Here is a 14,107-nt window from a genome sequence, read left to right as displayed (position 1 = left end):
AGCTAATAGGCAGCTGGCCCCAGTCTGGCTGCTGAATCCTTGCTCTGTGTCTCCCTCACACCAGGGAAAAGCCAGGGGCAGGCCAGTGGGCTCCTCCTGCCTCACCCTGCCCCGCTGTGTTTGAAGACGGCAATCACAGTTTGCTAGGCCAGGTAGGGTTTGCAGAGATTCCTTCTTTTTGCAGAGTCTCACCCTGAGCATTTCTGTCTCTCACTTAGGGCTGCTACTAAGGCCGTATAGCCCCTACCACACTCAGGTCCCCAAGCCCAGCCAGGAGCCCCTGGCAGTACCAGCTGGACCTGAGGGTCACCAATGGCAGCTGGGTTCTCCACCTCGGTGGATACCTGTGACTTGGCTTCCCTCCACCACATTGCAGGTAGTGGCACAGGGACCCAGGGGGCTCCATGTGGCCCCTCCCTGTGGAGCCTCAGAGCCCTCCTAAAATTGGATCAAGGGCAGCCTTTTGGCCAAGGGAGAAGGAAGGGTTGTTACACCATCCAACTTGCGCCATCCGGCCTGGCCCTAAGTGGACCAAGGCCAGACCCAGGAACAAATACCAGCGAGTGAACAACAGGGTCTGTGCCCTCTTCCTAAGGCCCACAGGGCAGGCAGAGGAAAACGGAGGTGAGGAAGAGATTGCTGGAGGCCTAGAACTGGCATCCTTGTACTTTGCACACTCCAGAGAGAGGACCCAGAACTCAAACCTGGGCGAGACAGAGAGGCCAGAGGGCTGGGTTGGTTTCCATGGTTCCCACACTGCCTCGCGTTGAGCCCCTTTCTCCCCCTGCCTGGCCTCCTAGAGTCCCTCTCACCTCCATCAAGCCATCTACCCCATGCACACCCCTACCCATGTTCACAGTGCCTGCCCCAGAGAGCACCAGCCTGTGGTGCTGCCCATGGGGCAGAGGAAGGCTTCTGATTGGCCAATTGCCTGCAGATGTCTGCTCCATGGCCAATGAGAGGAGTCGCTGCAACCCTGAAGCACCAATCCAGGAAGTGAGAGGGGTAATATGATGGGAAAAGATAGGATTCAGCAGGCAGAGAGGGAAAGGTTAGGACCCGAGGTCCCTGGGTGGGGAAAAACACGTAGTTCAGAGCAATGCTGGGAGCGTCTGACCACAGCAACCCCCCTTGGGCGCAAGTTCCCTCTTAAGAATGTAATAGACACCACCTACTCCCCTTCAGGTTCCCTCAGGAATTTGACAAAAGACCTGGCTAAAAATAAGTAGTGGGCCATAAAGCCCATGACCCACAAGGAACGGTATAGCCAAAGACCACCCTCATACAATGGATCGAGCCGATCAGGAATGGACAACCCAGCACCTAGAGTTGTCGAGCCAGTGAGGGTAGAACCTGAGAAGGAACGAGGGGGAAGGGAAGGGAGAGCTGACCAGAACCTTATAAAACAAGAACCCTTGCCTACAGTCAAGGTCATTCTCTTTCCAATGTCCCCTCCCTGTAAACAGAGCTTTCCTACCAGTCTTCCTTTCTGATCTTCTCCTCTCCTAAACTTCTGCCTGCCGCTCATTTTGTGTCCACCTCTTCGGAAACTATGGCCTAAGGATGGGCAGCGAGGTCTTTCAGAGGAGAGGGAGGGGAGGTGGGAATGACAGTGGCATGAGAAAGTGGGCGGGCGAGGAAGCAAGTCACTCATTCACTCACACCACCTAGGCCAGGCCACCGAGGCCCTGAAGGCGGGGGCCAGGGGGCCCCTCAGAGCAGCACAGCATAGCTGCTGAGGGCGTGGAGCTTGGAGGCAGCCTACCTGGCTCACCATCTCTGTGACTTGTGCAAATCACTTAACATCTCCCTGCACAGCTTTCTTCCTCTGCAGATGGAGATAAGAGCAGGGCTGATCTCCCGGGATCAAATGACTGCGTAACATCCCAGCAGGGCGTACATCAGACCGGAGCATGATGCGCCACTCAGCTGGTGGCGTTCCACGGCAGGCGCCTGTGGACAAGGCAGGACGCCGGCACTGCGCAGGCTGGCGGCTACGTGGAGGGCAGGGCCTCTGCTGACCCGTCTCGGGGCTCGGGGCCGGCCAGGCAGGCCTGACTGAGCAAGTGGTGATGCAGGACTGAGCCCTGCCCTTTCGGGGGCTCCCAGGCTAATACCATCACATTGCTGGCCGGGGTGAGGGGTCTGCACACGCATGGGTCCCAGGGGAACCTCCTGGCAGAGACCAGGAAGTGCAGGTCGAGCGTGCAAATGCAGGGCCAGGGGACCGGCCACAGCTGCTGCCACAACGCTGAAGGGCAGGCGGACCCCTCACACCAGCGGCTGCCCTGCCTTCTCCCTTGGACAGGCTGTCCGGTTCTGTGGCTTCAGCACAGCCAGGGCAGGATCAGACTCACTGTCACATGGTGCTTCCTTCTAAAACAGTGACACCCTTCATCACCACGTCATCATCACGGTCGTCATCATTATTTCCTAACATTTATTGGGTGCTTATTATGTGCAGGCACTGTTGTAAGCTTTCTGCTTGTACTAAGTTATTTATTTCTCCCCTCAGTGCTGGGAAAAAGAGCTGTTCTTTTTAATGCTGTTTCAAGAGGGGGGGAAATGAGATTTTCAGTGGATGCTGAGCAAAGGTAGCCACCCGTCCTGGTGGGTGAGAGTGAGAGGTAAGGGAGACTTCCTTTAAGCCCTGTGTGATCTTGACCAGCCACTCCCCCTTTCTATGCCTCAGTTTCCTCATCTGTAAAAGAGGAGGCTGGCTTCAGAGAGTCTGCATCTTACTGCCTCTATTCCCTCAGATTTTGTCTGGATTGTTCTATTGACCACATTTCAGGGAGGGCAGTTCTTGACCCCACCCATCTCCTGGGCCATCATAAGCATTTGGATCCAAGGAAATCTCTCCCTGTTTCTGTCTCTCCTCTCTCTGTCTCTGTCTCTCTTTCTCTCTGTCTGTCTGTCTCTCTCTGTCTCTCTCTCTCTCTCACACACACACACACACACACACACACACAGACACACACACACAAATTCCAAGGTCCTTCCCTCACGGTCCCTCCAATGCCAGAGGCCTGGCTGGGGAGGGGTGTCCACTCATTTTAGGAGCTGGCTCAGAGAAGGACTTGACTCAGTAGGAGCCAGAGGACCCCCATAGTCTGGGCAATAGCTACACTGAGACTCCCCCCATCCCCAGTTCCCTCTACCCTTACTTCACTAGGAACCCACCCCTGGGCTCCAGGCCCAGAGAACACTGGCCTGAAATCGACCCCCTGATCACCCCCCTCTGCTCACCCCAAACCACCCACACAGCTGGTCACTGGGCCTCTCACCCCCACCCCCCATACACTCTCCATGCTGGACCCTGGGCCCTGGCCCCTCTGACCCTCCCTCCTTCTCCCCCCAATACTGTGCTATACACTCTGCTATGTCCTGCCCCCTTGCCTTTTGCTGACCAAAACCCATCTCCAGTTCCTTGAATCCAAGGAGACAGCAATCCCCCTGCCCCTTAGCCCATCCCTAGGGTCTTTGCCCAAGATTCCTAGCCCACCCCCACTCCAATCACAAAACCTCTCCCAATCCCTCAGGGACCCATGGCAGCCGAAGGCTCGAAGGCAGGAAGGGCAGCCAGAACTGGACACCTCCCACCTCAGTTACGGCTCTTGTGGGGAGCCAGGGACGCTCCCCCCACCCCACCAGCATGTTCTATAGAAGCGTAAAAGCAAAACCATTCAGACTCACTCCCCACCAGCCACTATGCCTCAGTTTCCTCATCTGTAAAAGAGGAGGCTGGCTTCAGAGAGTCTGCATCTTACTGCCTCTATTCCCTCAGATTTTGTCTGGGCAAAATCTGACTGAGCTCCCTGCCCCTGTCTGAACTAGACAGGGTTCAGGATCCTGGGATTGGGATCCTGTTCAACCTTTGCCCACATTCCAACCTTTCCACATTTTGTCTCATTTATTCTTCCCTGGATTCAGAGAATGTATACCCTGACGCTACCAATTTCCTGCTTGCTGTGCAACATTTGAGAAGTCACCTAACCTCTCTGAGCCTAAAATGGAAATGCTGATAGCATGCTCAGGAATGTTTTGATGAATGCAGGGGAGTGAGTAATGAATGAGAAAGCACCGCGTTAGATCTGGTACATCACAGGGCTCAGAAATATTTGTTCCCCTCCCTTTCTCTTCTTCTTGGACTGAAGCTCTCCCTGACCCCACCCTCTTTCATCAGGCAGCTCCTGGAGCCCTTCTGCACCCCTTCCTTTCAGAAGACCTCTTAGACCCGCCTACCCCTTGGCCTCCAGTGGGCTGGGGAGGGGCAGGAAGTGAGGTGGGAATGGAGGAAATAAATTTGCCAAAGACAGACTGTAAAGTGAGAGGGTTAGTGTGTGTGTTGGAGGCGTGGCTCCCAGTCCGCCCACTGGCCGACCTCGTGGGTCAGGAAGCTTCCCTGGGGGGTGGGTGTGTGCCTTCCGCAGCGCTCCTTGATAATCTGTCTTGGCTCCTTCTCCCCATCCACTCTCAGACTTTCTCTGAACCCCTGAACCTCCCCGGGGGTGGGGGGGACGGGGTTTGACCCCTGTGGGCTAAGTCACCCAGGCTCCTGTGGGCTTTGGCTTCTGATATGATGAGGCCTGTGAGGGAAAGTGGTGGGAGAGGAGGAGGGGAGAGAAGTCGGGGTGTTTGCCCCCTCTCCCAGCAGGCCCCGGTTTTGGCAGTGCTGTTCTTGCCCAAGGGGCACAGTGCCTGTCCTGTTGGCCCTTTTCCCAGAGTAGCAATACTGACTGCGTTCTAGTGAGAGGCCGCCCCCGCCCTGCCCTTTCAGGACCAGGGGTGGTAATGACTCCCCATGGGGCCCAGTCCTAGGAGCTGCACCGTCACCTGGACTTGCCCTCACCCTCCCTTCATTACACTCTCTGCAAGGAGCCCTCGGGAAATGCAGCCTGCTTCCTGCAAAGACCCCGCTGATCCAAGCACGCAGTTCATCAGTCCCCCAAGCCCCCACTCCCTGAGCCGAACCCCAGCCCAGCGGGGGTCTGGAGGCTCAGAACACTGCATTAAAATCACAGAGGAATCAACCCGGCCTCCCTGATCCAGGAGAGGCTCCCAGTTCAGGCACCGGGTATACTCGGTCAGTCACCCTTGCCTGCCTCTGCCTGGCTGGGGAAGGCAGAATGAAGGAAGAGAGCAATGCCTTCCCCCAACCACGTTCTGGAAACTGCAGAGAAGTCAGGGAGGAAGGGACAGACCCTGTCCCCACAGGAAACTCCGCATCACACTGGAAGCTCCATGTCTCCCCCATCGGACTAGGTGCTCCCTGGGTAGGGCGGTGGGGGTGGGCTGGTCTCACCCATGTGTTTTCTTATTATCCCCAGCATCTAACTCCAAAAAGAAACAACTCCTCAGTGCAAAACTTAGAGACACAGGAAAAGTACAAAGTGCCAACACTACCCTCTGGTAGGGGAGGTGTCTCCAAAAGGCCTACGGAGCAGCAGCAGCACAGCTCATGCTATATGATTGGTCCGGAGCTTGTCCCCAGGAGCACTCGCCTGGCTTCAATCCTATGTTGCCAACTCCCCGCCCCCCCCCCCCATATCCTTGGGCAAGTCACTTTGCCTTGGGGTGGCCAACTGGTCCCAGTTCTCCAGAGACTGTCCTGGGCAGGTGCCACTTCCATGGACATCCTTTAGTCCCAGGAAAAGCAGGACAGTTGTTTGCTCTCCCTGAGCTCCCCGTGCCTCAGTTTCCTCATATGTGAAATGCAAATAATAGCAATGTGATAATAACAGCAACATCTGCCTCATGAGGAAGGCTGTGGTAGAGATGAAATTACTTCATGCAAATTCAGAACTTAGAAAGTACCCAGCACAGAGTTAAGTTCTGGATGATTTACTTTCTTTAGCTGAGTTCCCCGGCAGCTGATCACGGGACAGGATTTGCCTGCAAGCAGTTTATTTAGGAAGTGGCTCCAAAAAGCCCCAGTCAAGAGGTAAACCAGGGGAAGAAAAGGAAAGCAGCGGGGAGTTGAGGGGCAGCAGAGGGCTCCATAAAGCCTGGGTGGAGCATGCCTCCTGGCTGCCTGTCCTGAGGGGCAAGGAAGCTGAGGTATAGGACCCCCCAATCCCATTTCTCGCCGCTTGAGGGCTGCTGTGTAGGGAGGTGCTTACTCCCCAGCACATGTAGCACAGAAGCTGGCAGAGTACGTAGGAAGGGTAAGAGCAGAGCGGGCAGGGCCCCATCACCACGTATGTGTTAACCACACTTAAAATATGCAGGAGAGAGGGGAGCAGAGGGGACACCTGCCCAGCGGCAGGAAAGGGGCTCAAGGCAGGAAGAGGTCGTTTCTGGGTGAGCTTCGAAGCATGAATACAAGTTTTCCAGGTAAAGGAGGAAGTAAGCCATGCACATGGTGGGCTTGCAATACATATTTAAATGAATGCCAAACAAGTGGAGAGAGAGTCAAATGCTTGCGCTTGTGGGGCTGATTAAGATGGTGGAGAGGCATGGACAGAGGAAGAGGTGACGCAGTCAGACCTGGGGGCATCAGGAAAGGCTGGATCAAGGCAAAATGACCTGAGCTGGTCCCCGTTAACAGGTGAGGAGGAGGGAAGGTAGACCACGTGGAAGAACCCCAAGAGCCCAGGCAGAGAAGCAGGAATAGGCAGGGCTAGAAAGGGATGCCAAAGAAAGGGAGGGAAGGGGAAGGAAGAGAAGGGGAGATAAGGGAAAGGAAGGAAGAAAAAGGGAAGAATTGAACTAAGGGGAGGAGAAAAAGAGACATAGAAAGCTCTGGCCCAGGAGCAGAGTCCCGCCCAGAGTGGAGGTAATCCAGGAAGGCTTCCCAGAGGAAGCAAGCCCTGAACCCAAGCTGCTGTGAGCCCAAGAACAGGAGCTTCATGGAAAGAAGGCCGCAGGCATCCTGTGAGTAGAGGGAGCCGAGGGCCAGGCGCTGCCAGCCAGCCAGAAGGAGGGTGGGTTCCAGTGGTTTATTACCGGAGCTGTACAAATATTGTTGTTTTGACTGGTAGCGGGGATTGGTTTATTTTTCCCCGGGAACCACAAGTGTGATGTGCAGGTTCATTTTAGAACATGACACCACGGGAAGAGCAACAATCTCTGGCCTCGCCTTTCCCACTTCTGGTAAGATGCACACACACACACACACACACACACACACATACGAGTCATAAAAAATAACCCAAACCACAAATGTTTAATCCACCAACGCCAAATGTCTGCTGGAAATATCTCCGTTGTCGCAATGGTAAGAGCGTCCCACTTTTTTATATGCAAAGCACTTGCAACAGTGCCTAGAATATAAAATGCCCCATAAACATCTTCACTATTATCTGGAGGTTGAAGAGCTCAGCAGCTAAGAGCGTGGACATGTAGCCACATCATCTGAGTTCAGACGGCTCGGCTCCCAGCACTTACCAGCTGTGTGACAGTGGACATGTTGCTTAATCTCTCAGTTTCTTCGTCCAACATGGGGATAATAATAGTGCCTCACTCAAAGGGTTGTAAGAGTAAATGAATTAATAACATACAGAGAGCTCAGAAAACGGCCTGGCTCAGAGTAAATACGTTATAGACACGACAGTCATTATCATCACCATCACTGTCACGTCCTGCTCCACTCCCTGGAGCCTATGCCATAGACTCCCAGCCCCCGCCGACCCCTCAACTTCCCACTGAAAACCAACCGCGCCCTGGCCAACAGTGCCCCGGGACGAGGAGGAACAGAGACAGAGAGAGAGGGTGATCCTGTGTGTTCAACAGGAAGTGTCAGATGCCCGGAAGCTTTGACTCCAAGATTGTGCGAACCTCCCCCTTCCACCCCAAAACTACATCGCTGCATCCAGGGCCCGACACCACGGCTAGACCTCTCTCCGCCCACCCCCTTCAGGAAGCGGAATCTCGTAGGGAGAAGGCAGAGTCATTTCCCCTCTTGGTGGAGACGCTGCCTTCGAGGCTAAGTTCCATGGGTGGGGATGGCAGGGGAACTGCAGCTTGGATCTGCTCAGGGTTAGATCTCTCCTGGTGGCTGGGTGTGTCTGGGGAGAGAGGAGGTGAGGGCGGTGAGCCCTGTTTCCAGGCTTGGCTTGGAGAAGGAGCTCTCAGACTTGAGTGTGCATCCACACCCCCTGGGCTTTTTCAGACACAGGTTGCTGGCCAGAGCCCCAGAGTGTGTGATTGCTTTTCTAATGAGTTCTTGTGTGAAGCTGCTGAAGAAACTTGAAGAAACACAGGCTTGGGCACTCCAGTCTAGTCCAGCCTAGACAGAACTTTGTCTGAATCCCAGTTCTACCCCTAAGAGCTGTGTGACCTTGGTCAGGTCACTTAACTTCTTGGGCCTCAATCTTCCCACTTCTAAACCCAGGGCTCTAGGGGTGCCTGGGTGGCTCAGTCAGTTAAACATCAGCACGGTTAAACAATAGCATTCGACTTTTGATTTCGGCTCAGGCCACGATCTCAAGGTTTGTGGGATCGAGCCCCTCATGGGGCTCTGCACTGACAGTGTGGAGCCCGCTTGGGATTCTCTCTTTCTATCTCTCTCTCCCTCTCTCTTTGTCTCTCCCCCTTTAGTGTGTGCACTAAGTGCACCCTCTCTCTCTCTCTGTCTCTCTCTGTCTCAAAACTAAATAAATAAAAACACTAAAAAAATAAAATAAAACCAGGACTCTAATACCTGTCCTCAGGACAGCTGTGAGGATTCCAGAAAGACATGGAGTCAAAGTGGCCAGCACGGTGCCTGGCTCCCAATAGATAGACACACTGTGACTGTTGCCATTATTCTTCCAGCATCTGGGACTAATGGTTTTCCTCGGTACCTGCTCTTTCCCAGTAACACATCCCTAACTATTACATGGGCACACAGCTGCCCAGAAGAAAGACCTCATTTCCCAAGCTCCCTGGACACAGTGCAGCCTTATGGTAAGAACTGAGTAGGGGCGCCTGGATGGCTCAGTCGGTTAAACATCAGACTTTTGATTTCAGCTCAGGTCATGACCTCACGGTTCGTGGGTTTGAGCCCAACATCAGGCTCTGCACTGACAGAGTGGAGCCTGCCTGGGATCCTCTCTCTGTCTCTCTCTTTCTCTGTCCCTCCCAGCTCGTGTGCATGTGCACGCACTCTCGCTCTCTCTCAAAATAAATAAACATTAAAAAAAAGAAAAGAAAAGAAAAGAGCTGACTTTTGTATACTAGATGGGATATTGTTTTACTACTAAAACAGAGACTCAAAATGGCAGTTACCTAACTAATGGAGAAATTTTTTTTTGTATGTGTTTTTTAAAAATTCATTTTAGGGACAGAAAGAGTGAGCAAGTGTGAGCCAGGAAGAGGGGCAGAGGGAGACAGGAAGAATCTTAAGCAGGCTCCACACTCAGTGTGGAGCCCAGCGTGGGGATCCTACGATCCTGGGATCATGACCTGAGCCAAAATCAAGAGTCAGAACCTCAACCAACAAAGCCGCCCAGGTGCTGCTGTATTTATTTTTCATATAAAGGCCTAGTAGATGGTCTATGACCCTTCTATTTTGCTGCTCTATCATTCTCAATATAAGACCTTCATCTCATCACATAACATGGCTGCTCCAGCTCCTGCCATCCCATCCACATCCCAGCCAGTGGGAAAGAGAGAAAGGAGAAAGAAAGGTCATCCTTGTTCCCTTTCTGGTCACAATTAGTAGCTGTAAATATCATTTCTACTCACACTATTGTTTGGAAGTCAGTCACATCACCACATCTAACTGCAGAAGCCCGGGCAATGTACTTTTCAGCCGACCAGGTATATCACCAGTTAAAAATGCCATTACTATGTCAGAAGGGTTGAATGGCCACAGTGTTTGCAACAGGATAGAGTCAGTTTGTGTGCACAGCCTCTAGGAACTGTCCTTAAAGGAAGGGAGTACTTGCTTTTTCAGCCCTTACTTCTTCCCGTTGCTGGAATATTATAGATGTGATGGTAGAACCTTAAATGGCCCCTTTGGACCATGAGGTGAAAGTTGTGTTCAGGAAGTGGATCAACTGTGTAGGAAGGCTCGTGTCCCTGACCATTGTGGTGCTGCCATACCAGCCATGAGCTGCTTCTTTCTGGGCTTGGTTTACATGAGAAATACGTCTTTACCTCATTTAGCCCACTGCTATTTGGGATTTTCTGCCCCTGGCAGCTAAACTTAATCTTAGCTGACAGTCTTCTTCCCAGCTACCTGAGCTGCTCCTCTCCTGGCACTCCAGCTCAGTTTCCCCAAATTGTCAGGTGTCACATGTTCTGGGAAACGGGAGGGAAGACAGAGATTCATGGGACGTTCTAATATTTTACTCAGCTTTTAGCAGTGCACCCCCAGCCCTGGGTTGCTTGCCATTGTAGACTGAAAAGTGGCCCCCATTCTTCATCTTGCCCTGGATCCCTGCCTTTTGCCCTGTGACTCTGCAATGCCTGCCCACTCTGTGTGGACTGGTCATGTGACTTGCTTTGGCCAATGGGGTGTCAGCAAATGAGATGCCAGCAAAAGCTCAAACAGTGCTTATGAATCTGAGCTTGTCTCTCTCACCCTCCCTCTTTCTCTCCCTCCCCCCCTCTCTATATGTGTGGCTCTGGCTCTGTCTGCCATACCCATGAGAATATTTCTAGACTAACCTGCTAGAGGAAGAGAGGCAATGGAGCTGGGCATTTCTTTCTGTCTTTCTTTTTAAGTTGATTTATTTTTGAGAGAGCACGGGAGAGGCAGAGAGAGAAGGAGACAGAAAGCCCCAAGCAGGCTCTGCTCTATCAGCACAAAACCCAATGTGGGGCTTGAACTCGTGAATGGTGAGATCATGACCTAAGCCAAAATCAAGAGCCGGTCGCTGAACCAGCTGGGCCACCCAGGTGCCCCGAGGTGGTCATTTCATTTCAGAAGCAGGAACCAAGGCTCAGAGAACGTGAACTGCCCGCGGGCACCTCTAGGAGAAAAAAGGGGAAGGAAGGAAATGACAATATCCTCCATTCCTGTTATGTGCCTGGACTCATCAGTTCATTTCATGAGGTGGTAATGCCAGGGCCAGGCTTCCATCCAGCCTCCGGCCTGGTGTTAGAGCCCTGGGTGTCCACACTACCCCACAGTGCCCCCAGAGACAGCCCCTGACCCTGCTTCCCCTCACCCATTCCAGTGCACAATCTGACCCTGAAGTGTTCCCCCGGGAGGACAGACCTCCATGTTGGTAAGTCCAGGCGTGTCTGTCAGCTCAGGTGACTGTAACAATACCATAGACCGGGTGACTTATGAACAACAGAAATTTATGTCTCACAGTTCTGGAGGCTGGCAGTCTGCGATCAAGGTGCCGGTGTGCAGTGAGTGTCCTCTCCTGGTTCAGAGATGGCCATCTTCTCACAGCACCCTCACGTGGCGGATGGGGACAGGGAGCTTTCCGGGCCTCCTTTATAAGGGCACTAATCCCATTCACACAGCACTCCCCAAGCCCTGACCTCCTGATACTGTCACGTTGTGGGGTAGGATTTCAACATGCGAATTTTGAGGGGAAACAGATAGCCGGCCCTCAGCATCAACTCCACTTTCCAGCCTCACCTTACCTGCCGCTCTCAGCACGTTGGCACGCACATGGCTTCGCTCTCCTGGATTTCCTCCTGCTCACCAGGCCACGCTTTTCAGGTGTAGCAGGGTAGTCTGTCTGTCTTTATTTCTGTCCATCTTTTATACTTTCCTCTTCCCTCCTTCCTTCCTAGTTTCCTTCCTTCCTTCCTTCCTTCCTTCCTTATCTCCTTCCTTCCTTTCTAAAATGGAGAACAACTGACCTTCTTCCTCTGGGGTCACATCTGGGGACACTTAGCTGCTCAAATGCAGGGCAACCACGCATCCATTGTTCTGAGCTTAGGGGAGCAGGTGGATAATTTGCAAAATCCTTAAAGACATTCCGGGAGAGGAATGTGCTGTACCAGCTACGATAGTGTCCCTCTGGCCATGAGATTTGTGGATGGATTAGAATACAAGCCTCCAGTCCTCTCTCACCCCATGGTTAACCTCAGGACCTGGCCCCTGGGGACAAGTAGACCCCTGAGAGTATTGTCAGTTGCAGATAACAGAGTGCCAGAGGGAGATACTGGAGCTTCCGCAGCAGGACCTGTGGAGCCTGGAAACTTTAACTGGAGTCCTATCTGCTATCCCGGACCCCATGGCCAGCTCTATGTTCTGTAAGCGTTGGTTTTCTCCCAAGTTTCATCCTTAGGCCATCTTTTTGCTCATTCCATATTTTCCCCCTAGGCCATCAAGTGCCTGCCAAGATTTCAACAACCAACCACAGCTTGACCTCTCTCAAATTTTCATCTCTAAACCAGAATTTCTCCTTTGAGCTCCTGAAGCTAAGCAGTCAACATCATCATCTTCCAATCATCTCCTGACTCAAGATGGCCGCTTGAGCTCCAGCCATGTTGTCCCCATTCACTCAGGAAGGAGGAAGGGAAGAAGAGATGTTCCACATTCCTTACCACTTTCAGGGAGATTTCTTAAAGAGCCAGGAACACATTTGCTTATATGTCGTGGGCTAGAAGTTAGTCACAAGATCACATCTCACTTCAAGGGAACCTGGGAGATGTCATCTTTGTCTGGTGTCTGCCTACCTCATCAGCCTCGTTTTCTGTGTCACTGTCACACTCTGCCTTCCTCTCTCTGCAATGGTCACATTGACGTATTCTTGGTTCCTCAGACAAGCTCAGTTCTCTGCCACCTTGAGGCTTTTGTATAAAGCGTTTTCTTTGCCTAGAACACCATGCGGGCTGTCCCCTCTTTCCATCCCACGTGCTCAACTCTTTCTTACTAGTCAGTGCTCAGCTCAGATGCCATCTCCTCAGAGGCCTTACCAGAAGGAAGTCATGACCCCACTTGAAAGCCCTCACATATCCCTGAAATCTTTCATAGCACTTACCATATAAGTTTGTAATTCTATATTTATTTTGGTGCTTAGTTCAATTCAATTCAATTCAATTCATTCAATGCAACAGATATTTATGGAGTATCCATTGTATGTCAGATACTCTTGGTATCTGACCTCCTCCTGGTCCCAATCACCACAAGGGGTACCTTTCTTTTTCTTTCTTCCTTCCTTCCTTCCTTCCTTCCTTTCTTCTTTCTTTCCTTTTTTCTTTCTTTCTTTTATTTTTTAGCAGGCTTCTCACCCAGTGAGAGCCCAATGTGGGGCTTGAACTCACGACCCTGAGATCAAGTCCTGAACTGAGATCAAGACCTGAGCTGAAATCAAGAGTCTGACACTTAACGGACTGAGCCACCCAGGTGCCCCAAGGGCTCCTTTTCTGGTAATTTTTCTGTATCTGCTGTTTGCCCTTGAGAGACTGGGACCAGACCAGCCAGTAGACTTTGGCAGATCATGACTTGAGATAGTGAAGACTCCCTCCCAGTCTACCCTTTCCAGGGTCTGTCTGGCCTGGTTGTAGTCAGGGCCAGTGGAGGGGGTATGGAGCATGAGCTGGGCTCCTGGAAACTGAGTTCTGGGTCAGATCTGCTGCCCTTGGGACATGAGGCCTTAGGACAGTCACTGTGTCCTCATTTATAAAAGGAAACCTGACTTTGGGTGAATCTTCTCTATATAAGTGACCAAGACTTTTCTGAAAAATCCATGATGGGCTTTGGGTTTCGTTCATTCACCATTAATTCATAGATTCATTGACCCATATTTATTGACCGTCTCCTCAGGGGACCCAGAAAATGACAGGAATGGGGTCAAGGATGCAAATATGTCAACAGGCAATCCCCATTCTGTGTGGAGAGATTTCCACCTACAATTTCTTATATTGGCAAGAAATATAGTGTTCTTTATAACTCAATGTCTATTTCAAGTACCTCCTGAAATGGGGTAAAAAGACAATGTATTCATTCTCTATTGCTCCTGCCTTCTCTTCTTCCCTCAACTCCTTTCAATCTCTCCTCCTTTCTTCTAGCCCAGGAGAAGTATTTTTCAAGTCAAGGAAAGGATGAGGCTGGGGCAGTCTAGTTACTTTGGTTGTATAACAAAATAGTCCCCAAATTTAGCAGCTTAAAATGACCACATTTATTTCACTCACAGAGCTGCAATTCAGGCAGGGCCCAGGGGGACACCTCTACTGTACCCCACATTAGGTAGGGTGGCATAAAGGCTGA

The sequence above is a fragment of the Neofelis nebulosa genome, chromosome 6 (genome assembly GCF_028018385.1).
Source record: "Neofelis nebulosa isolate mNeoNeb1 chromosome 6, mNeoNeb1.pri, whole genome shotgun sequence".
Lineage (NCBI taxonomy): Eukaryota > Metazoa > Chordata > Mammalia > Carnivora > Felidae > Neofelis > Neofelis nebulosa.
This window is presented reverse-complemented; position numbering follows the sequence as displayed.